Source organism: Hyla sarda, unplaced genomic scaffold (assembly GCF_029499605.1).
Source record: "Hyla sarda isolate aHylSar1 unplaced genomic scaffold, aHylSar1.hap1 scaffold_1838, whole genome shotgun sequence".
Classification (NCBI taxonomy): domain Eukaryota; kingdom Metazoa; phylum Chordata; class Amphibia; order Anura; family Hylidae; genus Hyla; species Hyla sarda.
Genome location: NW_026608486.1, coordinates 46,437 through 66,809, shown reverse-complemented (window position 1 = coordinate 66,809; position 20,373 = coordinate 46,437). Strand labels below are relative to the sequence as shown.

At 44.7% G+C, this 20,373-nt stretch overlaps 6 non-coding genes and 1 pseudogene across 6 annotated transcripts; all 7 read left to right on the top strand.

Moving 5' to 3' along the window:
• Positions 1-1,762: 1,762 nt before the first annotated feature.
• On the top strand, positions 1,763-1,953 carry LOC130314605 (U2 spliceosomal RNA). Its single transcript, XR_008862260.1, has one exon. It is a non-coding gene; the product is annotated as a U2 spliceosomal RNA (small nuclear RNA).
• A 2,089-nt stretch (positions 1,954-4,042) lies between these two features.
• On the top strand, positions 4,043-4,233 carry LOC130314604 (U2 spliceosomal RNA). Its single transcript, XR_008862259.1, has one exon. It is a non-coding gene; the product is annotated as a U2 spliceosomal RNA (small nuclear RNA).
• Positions 4,234-6,321: 2,088 nt separating this feature from the next.
• Positions 6,322-6,512, top strand: LOC130314603 (U2 spliceosomal RNA). The gene has a single exon (XR_008862258.1). It is a non-coding gene; the product is annotated as a U2 spliceosomal RNA (small nuclear RNA).
• Positions 6,513-8,590: 2,078 nt separating this feature from the next.
• On the top strand, positions 8,591-8,723 carry LOC130314610 (U2 spliceosomal RNA; annotated as a pseudogene).
• A 5,170-nt stretch (positions 8,724-13,893) lies between these two features.
• On the top strand, positions 13,894-14,083 carry LOC130314608 (U2 spliceosomal RNA). Its single transcript, XR_008862262.1, has one exon. It is a non-coding gene; the product is annotated as a U2 spliceosomal RNA (small nuclear RNA).
• Positions 14,084-16,173: 2,090 nt separating this feature from the next.
• LOC130314602 (U2 spliceosomal RNA) lies at positions 16,174-16,364 on the top strand. The gene has a single exon (XR_008862257.1). It is a non-coding gene; the product is annotated as a U2 spliceosomal RNA (small nuclear RNA).
• A 2,087-nt stretch (positions 16,365-18,451) lies between these two features.
• Positions 18,452-18,642, top strand: LOC130314601 (U2 spliceosomal RNA). The gene has a single exon (XR_008862256.1). It is a non-coding gene; the product is annotated as a U2 spliceosomal RNA (small nuclear RNA).
• The last annotated feature ends 1,731 nt before the right edge of the window (positions 18,643-20,373 follow it).

Below are 20,373 nucleotides of genomic sequence, written 5' to 3'. Positions count from 1 at the left end.
TTAATGCTTATGAAGAAATATAAAATCTCATCCCTTCCCCAATATCGCGCCACACCCCTACCCCTTAATTCCCTGGTTGAACGTGATGGACATATGTCTTTTTTCGACCGTACTAACTATGTAACTATGTAACATAACATGGGGGGGGGGGGTCTCCTGGCTGTTCACACAGGTGTGTCATTGCTGTACATTGACCATGCATTGCTTCTGTGGTATTGCAAAGGCAAAGACAAATGCTTCCAGCCATCCATTGCACTAATGGATGGTCATCAGCTGGCTGTCTATGTCCCGCATCAATATAGACCAAAGTACAGAGGGTTAGGCTATGCTATTGTGCACCTACCTGATGCATCAGAAGGTGCGAGGCCCTTGCTAAATTCTGTGCACAGACTTTGAGATCTATACTTTAGACTGTATCTAAACCTGCTCCAACATGGACTGACATTCTGGCCTACTTTCAGCCGATGCGACTTGTCTGTCGCTGAACAGTCGCTTTTTATGTATCAGCACCTATGTATAATGTTGTAAAAATGCTCTAGAAGCTAAAGTCGCAGAAATGTCACACATATTTGGCCTGCAACTTTCTGTGCGACAAATTCAGACAGGAAAAATCAGTATAAATCCTTAGAAAATTATCCCCCAGTGTCTCCATCTGCTGGCGGTATTGAATAAGCATTGCTGCACTGATGGGGTATGCATTAGACGAAAAAAAGAAGAAAAAGAAGAATAATACGCCCAGAAAAGAGGCGAAAAGGAGAAAAACGTAAAAAAACGTGAAAAAAAGTAAGAGGAAGAGAAGGGAAAAAAAGGTGGAAATGGGTTTAAAAGTGATTCGGCGGAGAAATATATATATATATATATATATATATATATATATATATATATATATATACGCGCACACACACACATATATATAAACGTATTCTCCGTTGAGATATTGCAGCCGCTGCTGTGTCCAGGCCCAGGAGCCTTAGCACTGTGCTGTGATGTCACTCATACCACTGACATCACTAGGTGTAAACAACATCTCTCCTTTGCTGTGTATGTGACTATGGAGCTGTTTGGTGATGTCGTCTATTATGGCCTTCATAGAAGCAACAGGAGATTGTTGCATCCATCTAGAACCCTCAGAACTACAGTGCTATGATGTCACTCACTTCCACAGGCCTTGCAGAGTGTAAACAACAACAACCCAGCTTTGTTGTGTATGTAACCATAGGGATTTGTGATGTCACCTAGAACCTTCACAGCAGCGACAGCTTTATGAGGAGCATCAGCACTGCTCTGCCTGAGCAGAACCATCACCGCCATAGGTTGTCAAATAACCCGGATTTAACCCACACAGGTAAGTCCAATGGGGTGCAGGCATGTCCTCTATGCTTACAGCTTCCCGTGGGTGTTGGTTTGATACCGTTTGGGGACAGCCAAGGAGGCATCTGCAGGCAACAAAGGTAGGTGTGTGCTTGTGTGTGTGTTTCCTATGCAGATCCTAAGCCAGTGTCACATGCAAGTAGAGGAGTAAGAAGGGTTCCTGGCAAATCCGGGTTATGGATTGCATTTAAAAAGGCCCCGTGGGAGTGCAATGGGCCCCTGTCTTGCTGCTTAGCAATAATGGTATGGGTTTAGGTTCTGCTGTGTGTACTGGTGGTTGACTGCCCCCCAGCCCAGAGTGTGCATGGAAAATTGTCTGGCAGCCTCCCTGACAGCAAGCAGTGATAGTGCCCATGAAGGGGACCTTGTTGGGCCCGCCCCTTTCACGGTTATCGCTTCTCGGCCTTTTGGCTAAGATCAAGTGTAGTATCTGTTCTTATCAGTTTAATATCTGATACGTCCCCTATCTGGGGACCATATATTAAATGGATTTTTGAGAACGGGGGCCGATTTCGAAGCTTGCTTCCGTCGCCCTATGCATTGACCCGATATGGCAGTATCTTCGGGTACAGTGCACCACCCCCTTACAGGGTTAAAAAGAAAGATTCCTACTTTCATTGCTACCTGCTTGCTGGCTAGCCAGCTAGCCAGCCCTGTGGGCCTTGCTGCTGCTGCAGCCAAAAAACAAAAGGTGGTGCTGCTGCTGCTTCTGCTGCTTCTGCTTCTGCTTGTGTCTGGCCCCTGTTGGAGCGTCCAGGCACAGGACTTCTGCTGCTGCTGACTAAATGGCCTCCTTAATTGGATCATTTGAGTAGCCAGCACACCTGTGCAGGTAGGGCATGACATGATAGGCAGCTGCCTTGATAGCGGGTGGGTGCTGAATGTTCCTAATTGACAAAATAAGATTAATGCTTATGAAGAAATATAAAATCTCATCCCTTCCCCAATATCGCGCCACACCCCTACCCCTTAATTCCCTGGTTGAACGTGATGGACATATGTCTTTTTTCGACCGTACTAACTATGTAACTATGTAACATAACATGGGGGGGGGGGGTCTCCTGGCTGTTCACACAGGTGTGTCATTGCTGTACATTGACCATGCATTGCTTCTGTGGTATTGCAAAGGCAAAGACAAATGCTTCCAGCCATCCATTGCACTAATGGATTGGTCATCAGCTGGCTGTCTATGTCCCGCATCAATATAGACCAAAGTACAGAGGGTTAGGCTATGCTATTGTGCACCTACCTGATGCATCAGAAGGTGCGAGGCCCTTGCTAAATTCTGTGCACAGACTTTGAGATCTATACTTTAGACTGTATCTAAACCTGCTCCAACATGGACTGACATTCTGGCCTACTTTCAGCCGATGCGACTTGTCTGTCGCTGAACAGTCGCTTTTTATGTATTCAGCACCTATGTATAATGTTGTAAAAATGCTCTAGAAGCTAAAGTCGCAGAAATGTCACACATATTTGGCCTGCAACTTTCTGTGCGACAAATTCAGACAGGAAAAATCAGTATAAATCCTTAGAAAATTATCCCCCAGTGTCTCCATCTGCTGGCGGTATTGAATAAGCATTGCTGCACTGATGGGGTATGCATTAGACGAAAAAAAAGAAGAAAAAGAAGAATAATACGCCCAGAAAAGAGGCGAAAAGGAGAAAAACGTAAAAAAACGTGAAAAAAAAGTAAGAGGAAGAGAAGGGAAAAAAAGGTGGAAATGGGTTTAAAAGTGATTTCGGCGGAGAAATATATATATATATATATATATATATATATATATATATATATATACGCGCACACACACACATATATATAAACGTATTCTCCGTTGAGATATTGCAGCCGCTGCTGTGTCCAGGCCCAGGAGCCTTAGCACTGTGCTGTGATGTCACTCAATACCACTGACATCACTAGGTGTAAACAACATCTCTCCTTTGCTGTGTATGTGACTATGGAGCTGTTTGGTGATGTCGTCTATTATGGCCTTCATAGAAGCAACAGGAGATTGTTGCATCCATCTAGAACCCTCAGAACTACAGTGCTATGATGTCACTCACTTCCACAGGCCTTGCAGAGTGTAAACAACAACAACCCAGCTTTGTTGTGTATGTAACCATAGGGATTTGTGATGTCACCTAGAACCTTCACAGCAGCGACAGCTTTATGAGGAGCATCAGCACTGCTCTGCCTGAGCAGAACCATCACCGCCATAGGTTGTCAAATAACCCGGATTTAACCCACACAGGTAAGTCCAATGGGGTGCAGGCATGTCCTCTATGCTTACAGCTTCCCGTGGGTGTTGGTTTGATACCGTTTGGGGACAGCCAAGGAGGCATCTGCAGGCAACAAAGGTAGGTGTGTGCTTGTGTGTGTGTTTCCTATGCAGATCCTAAGCCCAGTGTCACATGCAAGTAGGAGGAGTAAGAAGGGTTCCTGGCAAATCCGGGTTATGGATTGCATTTAAAAAGGCCCCGTGGGAGTGCAATGGGCCCCTGTCTTGCTGCTTAGCAATAATGGTATGGGTTTAGGTTCTGCTGTGTGTACTGGTGGTTGACTGCCCCCCAGCCCAGAGTGTGCATGGAAAATTGTCTGGCAGCCTCCCTGACAGCAAGCAGTGATAGTGCCCATGAAGGGGACCTTGTTGGGCCCGCCCCTTTCACGGTTATCGCTTCTCGGCCTTTTGGCTAAGATCAAGTGTAGTATCTGTTCTTATCAGTTTAATATCTGATACGTCCCCTATCTGGGGACCATATATTAAATGGATTTTTGAGAACGGGGGCCGATTTCGAAGCTTGCTTCCGTCGCCCTATGCATTGACCCGATATGGCAGTATCTTCGGGTACAGTGCACCACCCCCTTACAGGGTTAAAAAGAAAGATTCCTACTTTCATTGCTACCTGCTTGCTGGCTAGCCAGCTAGCCAGCCCTGTGGGCCTTGCTGCTGCTGCAGCCAAAAAACAAAAGGTGGTGCTGCTGCTGCTTCTGCTGCTTCTGCTTCTGCTTGTGTCTGGCCCCTGTTGGAGCGTCCAGGCACAGGACTTCTGCTGCTGCTGACTAAATGGCCTCCTTAATTGGATCATTTGAGTAGCCAGCACACCTGTGCAGGTAGGGCATGACATGATAGGCAGCTGCCTTGATAGCGGGTGGGTGCTGAATGTTCCTAATTGACAAAATAAGATTAATGCTTATGAAGAAATATAAAATCTCATCCCTTCCCCAATATCGCGCCACACCCCTACCCCTTAATTCCCTGGTTGAACGTGATGGACATATGTCTTTTTTCGACCGTACTAACTATGTAACTATGTAACATAACATGGGGGGGGGGGTCTCCTGGCTGTTCACACAGGTGTGTCATTGCTGTACATTGACCATGCATTGCTTCTGTGGTATTGCAAAGGCAAAGACAAATGCTTCCAGCCATCCATTGCACTAATGGATTGGTCATCAGCTGGCTGTCTATGTCCCGCATCAATATAGACCAAAGTACAGAGGGTTAGGCTATGCTATTGTGCACCTACCTGATGCATCAGAAGGTGCGAGGCCCTTGCTAAATTCTGTGCACAGACTTTGAGATCTATACTTTAGACTGTATCTAAACCTGCTCCAACATGGACTGACATTCTGGCCTACTTTCAGCCGATGCGACTTGTCTGTCGCTGAACAGTCGCTTTTTATGTATTCAGCACCTATGTATAATGTTGTAAAAATGCTCTAGAAGCTAAAGTCGCAGAAATGTCACACATATTTGGCCTGCAACTTTCTGTGCGACAAATTCAGACAGGAAAAATCAGTATAAATCCTTAGAAAATTATCCCCCAGTGTCTCCATCTGCTGGCGGTATTGAATAAGCATTGCTGCACTGATGGGGTATGCATTAGACGAAAAAAAAGAAGAAAAAGAAGAATAATACGCCCAGAAAAGAGGCGAAAAGGAGAAAAACGTAAAAAAACGTGAAAAAAAAGTAAGAGGAAGAGAAGGGAAAAAAAGGTGGAAATGGGTTTAAAAGTGATTTCGGCGGAGAAATATATATATATATATATATATATATATATATATATATATATATACGCGCACACACACACATATATATAAACGTATTCTCCGTTGAGATATTGCAGCCGCTGCTGTGTCCAGGCCCAGGAGCCTTAGCACTGTGCTGTGATGTCACTCAATACCACTGACATCACTAGGTGTAAACAACATCTCTCCTTTGCTGTGTATGTGACTATGGAGCTGTTTGGTGATGTCGTCTATTATGGCCTTCATAGAAGCAACAGGAGATTGTTGCATCCATCTAGAACCCTCAGAACTACAGTGCTATGATGTCACTCACTTCCACAGGCCTTGCAGAGTGTAAACAACAACAACCCAGCTTTGTTGTGTATGTAACCATAGGGATTTGTGATGTCACCTAGAACCTTCACAGCAGCGACAGCTTTATGAGGAGCATCAGCACTGCTCTGCCTGAGCAGAACCATCACCGCCATAGGTTGTCAAATAACCCGGATTTAACCCACACAGGTAAGTCCAATGGGGTGCAGGCATGTCCTCTATGCTTACAGCTTCCCGTGGGTGTTGGTTTGATACCGTTTGGGGACAGCCAAGGAGGCATCTGCAGGCAACAAAGGTAGGTGTGTGCTTGTGTGTGTGTTTCCTATGCAGATCCTAAGCCCAGTGTCACATGCAAGTAGGAGGAGTAAGAAGGGTTCCTGGCAAATCCGGGTTATGGATTGCATTTAAAAAGGCCCCGTGGGAGTGCAATGGGCCCCTGTCTTGCTGCTTAGCAATAATGGTATGGGTTTAGGTTCTGCTGTGTGTACTGGTGGTTGACTGCCCCCCAGCCCAGAGTGTGCATGGAAAATTGTCTGGCAGCCTCCCTGACAGCAAGCAGTGATAGTGCCCATGAAGGGGACCTTGTTGGGCCCGCCCCTTTCACGGTTATCGCTTCTCGGCCTTTTGGCTAAGATCAAGTGTAGTATCTGTTCTTATCAGTTTAATATCTGATACGTCCCCTATCTGGGGACCATATATTAAATGGATTTTTGAGAACGGGGGCCGATTTCGAAGCTTGCTTCCGTCGCCCTATGCATTGACCCGATATGGCAGTATCTTCGGGTACAGTGCACCACCCCCTTACAGGGTTAAAAAGAAAGATTCCTACTTTCATTGCTACCTGCTTGCTGGCTAGCCAGCTAGCCAGCCCTGTGGGCCTTGCTGCTGCTGCAGCCAAAAAACAAAAGGTGGTGCTGCTGCTGCTTCTGCTGCTTCTGCTTCTGCTTGTGTCTGGCCCCTGTTGGAGCGTCCAGGCACAGGACTTCTGCTGCTGCTGACTAAATGGCCTCCTTAATTGGATCATTTGAGTAGCCAGCACACCTGTGCAGGTAGGGCATGACATGATAGGCAGCTGCCTTGATAGCGGGTGGGTGCTGAATGTTCCTAATTGACAAAATAAGATTAATGCTTATGAAGAAATATAAAATCTCATCCCTTCCCCAATATCGCGCCACACCCCTACCCCTTAATTCCCTGGTTGAACGTGATGGACATATGTCTTTTTTCGACCGTACTAACTATGTAACTATGTAACATAACATGGGGGGGGGGGTCTCCTGGCTGTTCACACAGGTGTGTCATTGCTGTACATTGACCATGCATTGCTTCTGTGGTATTGCAAAGGCAAAGACAAATGCTTCCAGCCATCCATTGCACTAATGGATTGGTCATCAGCTGGCTGTCTATGTCCCGCATCAATATAGACCAAAGTACAGAGGGTTAGGCTATGCTATTGTGCACCTACCTGATGCATCAGAAGGTGCGAGGCCCTTGCTAAATTCTGTGCACAGACTTTGAGATCTATACTTTAGACTGTATCTAAACCTGCTCCAACATGGACTGACATTCTGGCCTACTTTCAGCCGATGCGACTTGTCTGTCGCTGAACAGTCGCTTTTTATGTATTCAGCACCTATGTATAATGTTGTAAAAATGCTCTAGAAGCTAAAGTCGCAGAAATGTCACACATATTTGGCCTGCAACTTTCTGTGCGACAAATTCAGACAGGAAAAATCAGTATAAATCCTTAGAAAATTATCCCCCAGTGTCTCCATCTGCTGGCGGTATTGAATAAGCATTGCTGCACTGATGGGGTATGCATTAGACGAAAAAAAAGAAGAAAAAGAAGAATAATACGCCCAGAAAAGAGGCGAAAAGGAGAAAAACGTAAAAAAACGTGAAAAAAAAGTAAGAGGAAGAGAAGGGAAAAAAAGGTGGAAATGGGTTTAAAAGTGATTTCGGCGGAGAAATATATATATATATATATATATATATATATATATACGCGCACACACACACATATATATAAACGTATTCTCCGTTGAGATATTGCAGCCGCTGCTGTGTCCAGGCCCAGGAGCCTTAGCACTGTGCTGTGATGTCACTCAATACCACTGACATCACTAGGTGTAAACAACATCTCTCCTTTGCTGTGTATGTGACTATGGAGCTGTTTGGTGATGTCGTCTATTATGGCCTTCATAGAAGCAACAGGAGATTGTTGCATCCATCTAGAACCCTCAGAACTACAGTGCTATGATGTCACTCACTTCCACAGGCCTTGCAGAGTGTAAACAACAACAACCCAGCTTTGTTGTGTATGTAACCATAGGGATTTGTGATGTCACCTAGAACCTTCACAGCAGCGACAGCTTTATGAGGAGCATCAGCACTGCTCTGCCTGAGCAGAACCATCACCGCCATAGGTTGTCAAATAACCCGGATTTAACCCACACAGGTAAGTCCAATGGGGTGCAGGCATGTCCTCTATGCTTACAGCTTCCCGTGGGTGTTGGTTTGATACCGTTTGGGGACAGCCAAGGAGGCATCTGCAGGCAACAAAGGTAGGTGTGTGCTTGTGTGTGTGTTTCCTATGCAGATCCTAAGCCCAGTGTCACATGCAAGTAGGAGGAGTAAGAAGGGTTCCTGGCAAATCCGGGTTATGGATTGCATTTAAAAAGGCCCCGTGGGAGTGCAATGGGCCCCTGTCTTGCTGCTTAGCAATAATGGTATGGGTTTAGGTTCTGCTGTGTGTACTGGTGGTTGACTGCCCCCCAGCCCAGAGTGTGCATGGAAAATTGTCTGGCAGCCTCCCTGACAGCAAGCAGTGATAGTGCCCATGAAGGGGACCTTGTTGGGCCCGCCCCTTTCACGGTTATCGCTTCTCGGCCTTTTGGCTAAGATCAAGTGTAGTAATACAGGAGATCTGGTCAGAAGGTACTCGGGTACCCCTCTCCTCGGCCTTGTGGGATCGCCCAGGTTTATTGCCTGGGCTTCACCCACTTGTTGCTATTGGGGAGAGGGCTTAGTCCCAGGGTAACGGGTTGCGATCGCCTCTCAAAGCCTTTGGGTGGAGAGAGGTTTGAGCGAATTGGCTGGTTGGTTGGAGCGGAGAGAACCAGACCAAAACACGAATGAACCATGGATGAAGATCTAGATCCTGGTTCGGTACCGGCTTATGCCCGGATTAAACACACTGTGCGGGTCATTCTCACAGGTGATGCGGCGGATGCACGTGGCATGAGGTTCGTGATAGAGGACGTGCTCGACAAGATTCTTAATGTTCGTAAGCGAGAGATTTTGGCCATCCAGGATTACCCTAAGCGGAGGATCTACGACTGCACTTTTATAGGGGAAGGCGTATTCTTAGATGCAGTAATGAAAATTCCAAAGCAAGATGATCCGAGGCTTAAGGGTATCCAAATTGTCGAGCACGTCCTAGATGAAACCAAGTTGATTGTCGTGAAGATGTACTCCCCTTTTGTAAATCAGAGAGAGATCGATGGGTTCCTGGCAGCCTACTTTAAAAAGGTGGAGTTCAGAGGAAAAATCATGAACGACTGTGGTGTCTGGACCTCAAAATGGCGATATCAAGTCACGTGCAACAAAGACCCCACCCTCCCAGGGGGGATACTATTACCGCCTGCTCGTTTTAAATTAAACAATGTGTGTGGCGACCTCTTTTTTGCGGGAATGCCAAACTTCTGCAGAAGGTGCCAACGTTATGGGCACATAAAGGAAAATTGTGAAAGTTCCTGTAAGAAATGTGGAAGCATGCAACATGAAACAGAAAAATGTGATAAGGGTTTGAGATGTAATTTTTGCCGTCACTTTGGTCACGTGTATGCTTTCTGTCCCCACAGACCAAAAAAAACCACAGAACAGCAAGGGCAACCCAAGAGAGACGTCCGGAGACCAGCCTGGGGAAAAGCCAGAGAGGAGGAGCACCCCCCACAAGAAGAGGTAAGCTGTGAGATGGAGACCACGGCCCCCCCAAAAGAACCCCAGGAGAAAGAGGCACAGGTGGAAAGGGGGACCCCAAATGAGAGGAGGCCGGGGAAGAGAAATGCGAGAGGGGATCGGGCAGATACCTCAGAGAAGGTGGAAGAGCGAGAGGTGCCCGATTCCACCCCGGAAGGTCCTCCTGCTCGGGGTCCCCCTGAGTGTGAAAACCCGGACGGAGTAGCAAAGGTGAAAAGACGAAGGGGCTCCAAAGGGCGTCCGGACTCGGAGGTGGTCCAGGAGGAGCAGATGGAAGTTCCTGTCGTGACGGGGGCTCCAAGTGAAGCTCCTCCACAGGTCCCAGCGGTGGATACCCCTCCTCCTCCCAGCCAGGAGGAGGTTTCAGGGGTGACCATCTCCGAGGTCCCGGAAACGGACCTAAGTACGCACCCGACCCCTATGGAGGGGCAAGAGGTGGACGCCGAAAAAGAGAATGGAGCCCAGAAGCTGTTCTTACCAATGTACTCCGTCTATACACCTGTGGTCTTGGAAGAGGGGGGCTGCTCGAGCGATGGTGGTTCCTCTCCGGCTTCCTCTATGTGTACGGTAGAGTCAGAGGTGGGGGGTAACGAGAGCTCCAGTGCGCAATCTGGTTTTTAGTTTGTTATCTGAGCCTCCCTTTTTTTTACATCTCCAATGGCTGAGTTGTCCGGATTGTCTATGAATGTAAGAAGTATAAGTTCACGAGCGAAACGGGTTGCCCTTTTTAACTACTTGTCTATTTTTGCTGCTTCTGTGGTTTTCCTGCAGGAGTGCGGCATCCCGCATAGTTTAAATTATGAAAAGTATAAAAAAGATTGGGTACACGGTCCATCAGTCTGGTCTGGATCTAACGAATCCAGATCAGCAGGGGTCGCCATACTTTTTAAAGGAAATGCTTTTATTGATTTTATTCATGAGATTTTACCAGGCAGAATTTTATTGGTTAAAGCTTTTATTGATGGTATTAAATGGCAGTTTTTAAATTTTTATGGTTCACCCAATAAAAATGATAGAGCACGGATGTTAGAGATTTTACCCCTTTTTATCAATGATTCTGAACCTCTTATTTTAGCAGGTGATTTTAATTGTATTTTAAGGGGGGAGCACCGTTTTACCAATTCAGTAAGTAGAAACTATGATAAAACATCTTCTATGTTAAAAAATATGATTATTGATTTTAGACTTACTGATGTTTTTAAGAAATGCAATAGTATTTTACCAGAAAGAGACGGTGTGACCTGGAGCAACGCAAACTGCAGCTCCAGGATCGATTTTATCTTCTGTTCTTATCAAGTACTGCCTTTTAAGTGTGATGTTTTAACCAATGTTTTTTCTGATCACAAACTTTTATCTTTTAAGGTGAAGAGTGATTTTAGAAAAAAGACTGGGAGGAATGCCTGGAAGATGAATGTATCCCTTTTAGAAGATCCGCAGGTTTTATCCGATTTTATCAACTTCTACAAGGACTGCAGACGGGTAAGAGATCCTAACACTCCCATCAGTATATGGTGGGAGAAAATGAAAATAAAAATAAAAGAGTTTTTTATTAGAGTAGGGATCTCTAGAGCTAAAGAGAAGCGTGAGTTTTACTCCCTTCTAAATACCCGTCTGCAAACCCTGTACAAATTCAGAGACAATGGTATAGAGGTTTATAGAGAAATTACTGACTTAAAAAAAGAAATAAAACAGTGCCTGGAGCAGAAGGGAAAAGAGATAATTTTCAGATCCAAAATAAAGCACCTTGAAGAGAACGAGACCTGCTCCAGGTACTTTTTTAAGAAAGTAACGGATAAAAAGGTTTTAATTGATAATATACAAGGAGAAAAAGATGTACAGGGTATTTTAAAAAGGGTACATTCATTTTATGCGGATCTTTTTAATACAAAAAATATTGATATTGATTTTATGAATGACTCATTGAAGGAGATTACCAATGTTTTAGACCCTGTGTCCCAGTCTCTTTTACAGAGGGAGATCTCGGAACAGGAGGTTTTAGAGACGATCAGGAGTTTTAAATCCGGTAAGGTGCCTGGTCCTGACGGTATACCCATTGAGTTTTATGTCATTTTTTATGGTGTTTTAAAAGATGACCTTTTTTCCCTTTTTACAGAAGTTTTTAAAACAAAAGCCCTCCCAGGTTCATGGAGGAAGGGTGATGTCTCCCTGCTGTTCAAAAAGGGAGACCGGTCAGATCTAAAGAACTGGAGACCAATCACCCTCCTCAACTGTGACTACAAAGTGATGGCAAAACTGTGCGCAAATAGATTAAAAAGTGTAATAGAGAAAATAATCCATTCAAATCAGGTCTGTGGGGTGCCTGGGAGGAGCATATGGGAAAATCTTAACCTTTTAAAAGATGTGATTAGTGACACAAAGTCTAGAAACGGAAAACTAGCCATTTTATCCTTAGACTTCGAGAAGGCTTTTGACAGAGTGTCACATTTTTTTCTTTTTAAGGTTTTAGAGAAAATGGGTATACCTGAAGGCTTTTTATTGTCTCTTAAGGCCTTTTATAAAAACTGCACAAGCAAGATTTTAGTTAACGGTTTTAAGACACAGGATGTGATTTTAAATTCCGGAGTGAAGCAGGGGTGTCCTTTGTCCCCACTACTTTTCATATGTGCGCTTGAGCCTCTACTATGCACCTTGAGGAGAGATAAGCAAATAAGAGGGGTCCCCCTGCCGGGAGGAGGGGGACTAGAGGCTAAAGTAGTGGGGTACATGGACGATGTGGCAGTGCTTGGAAGGGACACCCCATCGCTTCAAAAAGCCCTAAAGCAAGTTGAATTTTTTTGTTGTGCCTCCGGTTTTAAGGTAAATTTTAATAAAAGCAGTGTTTTAAATATAGGAGGACTGTTTTTAAGGGATTTACCCATTCCTGTGTCTGAGTCTGTGCAGATTTTAGGGGTCTCATTCAGTGAGTCAAACAATGGTTTTAATAGCTGGGACTTGGTGGCTCAAAAAATAAACACAAAAATTTGTATGTGGAACATGAGAAAGCTAACGATGGAGGGGAAGGTTTTAGTTACAAAGATGGTGATTTTACCCATTTTATTGTATCTTGGCATGGTCTTTCCACCCCCCGAAATGATTTTAAATAAAATTATTAAAGCATGTTTTACCTTTTTATGGAGCTCCAAGAGTGAAAAATTGAGAAGAGAGATCGTCATGATGCCAAAAGGTATGGGTGGAAAGGACTTCCCCGACATCAGGGCGTTCCTTTTTACCAAGTTTTTTAGCATGTGTGTTAGCACACTTTTTAAGGATAGTTACTGGTCATATTTTATCCGTTTTAATACAGGTTTTTTTATGAGGAGGAATGGGTGGTTTAAAACTGTTTTAAGCTGTCCTTATGCTTTTAATCTTCCCCAACAATACAAGATTTTAGAGAAAATTTTCAACTTGTACAACTTTGACGGAAAAAGTATTAATGAAGTAACTAATAGCAAAAAAATGTTAAAATATATTAAAGAAAGTGGTTTTATTACCCCTGTGAATAATTTTAATGAAGAGAAATGCAGGAAAATATGGAAGATGGCAAATATGATTTATCTTTTTAATTCACAGAAAGATCTGGCCTGGAGCTGCATACACGAGTGTCTTCCATGCCGGGCATTCCAGCACCGAAGAAGGATGGCCAACACTGCAGTATGCCCGAGGGAGGGCTGCCAGGAACCCGAGACCGTGTACCACCTTTTCTGGACTTGTTTTTATGCAAAAAGGATATGGACTAAAATACTCCCTCTGGTGAAGAAGATAACAGAAATAAAGGACTTAAACTCTGCAGCTGTTTTTTATGGATGTCTGGAATGCCCAATACGGACTCAAGAGACAATGGCATGGAAGATCATAAACTGTGTTAAAGCAGCTCTATGGAATGCCAGAAACATTTTACTTTTTAAACATGAGATTTTATCTGTGAATGATGTTTTAGCTCTTTGTTTTAGTGATATGTACCAGTACTTTTTATTAGACAAGAAATATTATCCTTTATTAGCTAGAAAATGGTATTTTAATGAATGGAACGCCCTTTTGTAAAGCCACCAAGTGCCCATTTTAAGTGTATTATGATTGTATTTATGTGAACGTTTATTGTTATATGTGATTTTATTATCAAAATTTGTTTTTATTGAAAAAAAATTATATTTATAAATCGTAATGCACTTTGTAAAATGTTATGAATTCTAAATAAAAAGATACCCCTCAGGGGTAGCCAAGTTAAAAAAAAAAAAATCTGTTCTTATCAGTTTAATATCTGATACGTCCCCTATCTGGGGACCATATATTAAATGGATTTTTGAGAACGGGGGCCGATTTCGAAGCTTGCTTCCGTCGCCCTATGCATTGACCCGATATGGCAGTATCTTCGGGTACAGTGCACCACCCCCTTACAGGGTTAAAAAGAAAGATTCCTACTTTCATTGCTACCTGCTTGCTGGCTAGCCAGCTAGCCAGCCCTGTGGGCCTTGCTGCTGCTGCAGCCAAAAAACAAAAGGTGGTGCTGCTGCTGCTTCTGCTGCTTCTGCTTCTGCTTGTGTCTGGCCCCTGTTGGAGCGTCCAGGCACAGGACTTCTGCTGCTGCTGACTAAATGGCCTCCTTAATTGGATCATTTGAGTAGCCAGCACACCTGTGCAGGTAGGGCATGACATGATAGGCAGCTGCCTTGATAGCGGGTGGGTGCTGAATGTTCCTAATTGACAAAATAAGATTAATGCTTATGAAGAAATATAAAATCTCATCCCTTCCCCAATATCGCGCCACACCCCTACCCCTTAATTCCCTGGTTGAACGTGATGGACATATGTCTTTTTTCGACCGTACTAACTATGTAACTATGTAACATAACATGGGGGGGGGGGTCTCCTGGCTGTTCACACAGGTGTGTCATTGCTGTACATTGACCATGCATTGCTTCTGTGGTATTGCAAAGGCAAAGACAAATGCTTCCAGCCATCCATTGCACTAATGGATTGGTCATCAGCTGGCTGTCTATGTCCCGCATCAATATAGACCAAAGTACAGAGGGTTAGGCTATGCTATTGTGCACCTACCTGATGCATCAGAAGGTGCGAGGCCCTTGCTAAATTCTGTGCACAGACTTTGAGATCTATACTTTAGACTGTATCTAAACCTGCTCCAACATGGACTGACATTCTGGCCTACTTTCAGCCGATGCGACTTGTCTGTCGCTGAACAGTCGCTTTTTATGTATTCAGCACCTATGTATAATGTTGTAAAAATGCTCTAGAAGCTAAAGTCGCAGAAATGTCACACATATTTGGCCTGCAACTTTCTGTGCGACAAATTCAGACAGGAAAAATCAGTATAAATCCTTAGAAAATTATCCCCCAGTGTCTCCATCTGCTGGCGGTATTGAATAAGCATTGCTGCACTGATGGGGTATGCATTAGACGAAAAAAAAGAAGAAAAAGAAGAATAATACGCCCAGAAAAGAGGCGAAAAGGAGAAAAACGTAAAAAAACGTGAAAAAAAAGTAAGAGGAAGAGAAGGGAAAAAAAGGTGGAAATGGGTTTAAAAGTGATTTCGGCGGAGAAATATATATATATATATATATATATATATATATATATATATATATATACGCGCACACACACACATATATATAAACGTATTCTCCGTTGAGATATTGCAGCCGCTGCTGTGTCCAGGCCCAGGAGCCTTAGCACTGTGCTGTGATGTCACTCAATACCACTGACATCACTAGGTGTAAACAACATCTCTCCTTTGCTGTGTATGTGACTATGGAGCTGTTTGGTGATGTCGTCTATTATGGCCTTCATAGAAGCAACAGGAGATTGTTGCATCCATCTAGAACCCTCAGAACTACAGTGCTATGATGTCACTCACTTCCACAGGCCTTGCAGAGTGTAAACAACAACAACCCAGCTTTGTTGTGTATGTAACCATAGGGATTTGTGATGTCACCTAGAACCTTCACAGCAGCGACAGCTTTATGAGGAGCATCAGCACTGCTCTGCCTGAGCAGAACCATCACCGCCATAGGTTGTCAAATAACCCGGATTTAACCCACACAGGTAAGTCCAATGGGGTGCAGGCATGTCCTCTATGCTTACAGCTTCCCGTGGGTGTTGGTTTGATACCGTTTGGGGACAGCCAAGGAGGCATCTGCAGGCAACAAAGGTAGGTGTGTGCTTGTGTGTGTGTTTCCTATGCAGATCCTAAGCCCAGTGTCACATGCAAGTAGGAGGAGTAAGAAGGGTTCCTGGCAAATCCGGGTTATGGATTGCATTTAAAAAGGCCCCGTGGGAGTGCAATGGGCCCCTGTCTTGCTGCTTAGCAATAATGGTATGGGTTTAGGTTCTGCTGTGTGTACTGGTGGTTGACTGCCCCCCAGCCCAGAGTGTGCATGGAAAATTGTCTGGCAGCCTCCCTGACAGCAAGCAGTGATAGTGCCCATGAAGGGGACCTTGTTGGGCCCGCCCCTTTCACGGTTATCGCTTCTCGGCCTTTTGGCTAAGATCAAGTGTAGTATCTGTTCTTATCAGTTTAATATCTGATACGTCCCCTATCTGGGGACCATATATTAAATGGATTTTTGAGAACGGGGGCCGATTTCGAAGCTTGCTTCCGTCGCCCTATGCATTGACCCGATATGGCAGTATCTTCGGGTACAGTGCACCACCCCCTTACAGGGTTAAAAAGAAAGATTCCTACTTTCATTGCTACCTGCTTGCTGGCTAGCCAGCTAGCCAGCCCTGTGGGCCTTGCTGCTGCTGCAGCCAAAAAACAAAAGGTGGTGCTGCTGCTGCTTCTGCTGCTTCTGCTTCTGCTTGTGTCTGGCCCCTGTTGGAGCGTCCAGGCACAGGACTTCTGCTGCTGCTGACTAAATGGCCTCCTTAATTGGATCATTTGAGTAGCCAGCACACCTGTGCAGGTAGGGCATGACATGATAGGCAGCTGCCTTGATAGCGGGTGGGTGCTGAATGTTCCTAATTGACAAAATAAGATTAATGCTTATGAAGAAATATAAAATCTCATCCCTTCCCCAATATCGCGCCACACCCCTACCCCTTAATTCCCTGGTTGAACGTGATGGACATATGTCTTTTTTCGACCGTACTAACTATGTAACTATGTAACATAACATGGGGGGGGGGGGTCTCCTGGCTGTTCACACAGGTGTGTCATTGCTGTACATTGACCATGCATTGCTTCTGTGGTATTGCAAAGGCAAAGACAAATGCTTCCAGCCATCCATTGCACTAATGGATTGGTCATCAGCTGGCTGTCTATGTCCCGCATCAATATAGACCAAAGTACAGAGGGTTAGGCTATGCTATTGTGCACCTACCTGATGCATCAGAAGGTGCGAGGCCCTTGCTAAATTCTGTGCACAGACTTTGAGATCTATACTTTAGACTGTATCTAAACCTGCTCCAACATGGACTGACATTCTGGCCTACTTTCAGCCGATGCGACTTGTCTGTCGCTGAACAGTCGCTTTTTATGTATTCAGCACCTATGTATAATGTTGTAAAAATGCTCTAGAAGCTAAAGTCGCAGAAATGTCACACATATTTGGCCTGCAACTTTCTGTGCGACAAATTCAGACAGGAAAAATCAGTATAAATCCTTAGAAAATTATCCCCCAGTGTCTCCATCTGCTGGCGGTATTGAATAAGCATTGCTGCACTGATGGGGTATGCATTAGACGAAAAAAAAGAAGAAAAAGAAGAATAATACGCCCAGAAAAGAGGCGAAAAGGAGAAAAACGTAAAAAAACGTGAAAAAAAAGTAAGAGGAAGAGAAGGGAAAAAAAGGTGGAAATGGGTTTAAAAGTGATTTCGGCGGAGAAATATATATATATATATATATATATATATATATATATATATATACGCGCACACACACACATATATATAAACGTATTCTCCGTTGAGATATTGCAGCCGCTGCTGTGTCCAGGCCCAGGAGCCTTAGCACTGTGCTGTGATGTCACTCAATACCACTGACATCACTAGGTGTAAACAACATCTCTCCTTTGCTGTGTATGTGACTATGGAGCTGTTTGGTGATGTCGTCTATTATGGCCTTCATAGAAGCAACAGGAGATTGTTGCATCCATCTAGAACCCTCAGAACTACAGTGCTATGATGTCACTCACTTCCACAGGCCTTGCAGAGTGTAAACAACAACAACCCAGCTTTGTTGTGTATGTAACCATAGGGATTTGTGATGTCACCTAGAACCTTCACAGCAGCGACAGCTTTATGAGGAGCATCAGCACTGCTCTGCCTGAGCAGAACCATCACCGCCATAGGTTGTCAAATAACCCGGATTTAACCCACACAGGTAAGTCCAATGGGGTGCAGGCATGTCCTCTATGCTTACAGCTTCCCGTGGGTGTTGGTTTGATACCGTTTGGGGACAGCCAAGGAGGCATCTGCAGGCAACAAAGGTAGGTGTGTGCTTGTGTGTGTGTTTCCTATGCAGATCCTAAGCCCAGTGTCACATGCAAGTAGGAGGAGTAAGAAGGGTTCCTGGCAAATCCGGGTTATGGATTGCATTTAAAAAGGCCCCGTGGGAGTGCAATGGGCCCCTGTCTTGCTGCTTAGCAATAATGGTATGGGTTTAGGTTCTGCTGTGTGTACTGGTGGTTGACTGCCCCCCAGCCCAGAGTGTGCATGGAAAATTGTCTGGCAGCCTCCCTGACAGCAAGCAGTGATAGTGCCCATGAAGGGGACCTTGTTGGGCCCGCCCCTTTCACGGTTATCGCTTCTCGGCCTTTTGGCTAAGATCAAGTGTAGTATCTGTTCTTATCAGTTTAATATCTGATACGTCCCCTATCTGGGGACCATATATTAAATGGATTTTTGAGAACGGGGGCCGATTTCGAAGCTTGCTTCCGTCGCCCTATGCATTGACCCGATATGGCAGTATCTTCGGGTACAGTGCACCACCCCCTTACAGGGTTAAAAAGAAAGATTCCTACTTTCATTGCTACCTGCTTGCTGGCTAGCCAGCTAGCCAGCCCTGTGGGCCTTGCTGCTGCTGCAGCCAAAAAACAAAAGGTGGTGCTGCTGCTGCTTCTGCTGCTTCTGCTTCTGCTTGTGTCTGGCCCCTGTTGGAGCGTCCAGGCACAGGACTTCTGCTGCTGCTGACTAAATGGCCTCCTTAATTGGATCATTTGAGTAGCCAGCACACCTGTGCAGGTAGGGCATGACATGATAGGCAGCTGCCTTGATAGCGGGTGGGTGCTGAATGTTCCTAATTGACAAAATAAGATTAATGCTTATGAAGAAATATAAAATCTCATCCCTTCCCCAATATCGCGCCACACCCCTACCCCTTAATTCCCTGGTTGAACGTGATGGACATATGTCTTTTTTCGACCGTACTAACTATGTAACTATGTAACATAACATGGGGGGGGGGGGTCTCCTGGCTGTTCACACAGGTGTGTCATTGCTGTACATTGACCATGCATTGCTTCTGTGGTATTGCAAAGGCAAAGACAAATGCTTCCAGCCATCCATTGCACTAATGGATTGGTCATCAGCTGGCTGTCTATGTCCCGCATCAATATAGACCAAAGTACAGAGGGTTAGGCTATGCTATTGTGCACCTACCTGATGCATCAGAAGGTGCGAGGCCCTTGCTAAATTCTGTGCACAGACTTTGAGATCTATACTTTAGACTGTATCTAAACCTGCTCCAACATGGACTGACATTCTGGCCTACTTTCAGCCGATGCGACTTGTCTGTCGCTGAACAGTCGCTTTTTATGTATTCAGCACCTTGTATAATGTTGTAAAAATGCTCTAGAAGCTAAAGTCGCAGAAATGTCACACATATTTGGCCTGCAACTTTCTGTGCGACAAATTCAGACAGGAAAAATCAGTATAAATCCTTAGAAAATTATCCCCCAGTGTCTCCATCTGCTGGCGGTATTGAATAAGCATTGCTGCACTGATGGGGTATGCATTAGACGAAAAAAAAGAAGAAAAAGAAGAATAATACGCCCAGAAAAGAGGCGAAAAGGAGAAAAACGTAAAAAAACGTGAAAAAAAAGTAAGAGGAAGAGAAGGGAAAAAAAGGTGGAAATGGGTTTAAAAGTGATTTCGGCGGAGAAATATATATATATATATATATATATATATATATATATATATATATACGCGCACACACACACATATATATAAACGTATTCTCCGTTGAGATATTGCAGCCGCTGCTGTGTCCAGGCCCAGGAGCCTTAGCACTGTGCTGTGATGTCACTCAATACCACTGACATCACTAGGTGTAAACAACATCTCTCCTTTGCTGTGTATGTGACTATGGAGCTGTTTGGTGATGTCGTCTATTATGGCCTTCATAGAAGCAACAGGAGATTGTTGCATCCATCTAGAACCCTCAGAACTACAGTGCTATGATGTCACTCACTTCCACAGGCCTTGCAGAGTGTAAACAACAACAACCCAGCTTTGTTGTGTATGTAACCATAGGGATTTGTGATGTCACCTAGAACCTTCACAGCAGCGACAGCTTTATGAGGAGCATCAGCACTGCTCTGCCTGAGCAGAACCATCACCGCCATAGGTTGTCAAATAACCCGGATTTAACCCACACAGGTAAGTCCAATGGGGTGCAGGCATGTCCTCTATGCTTACAGCTTCCCGTGGGTGTTGGTTTG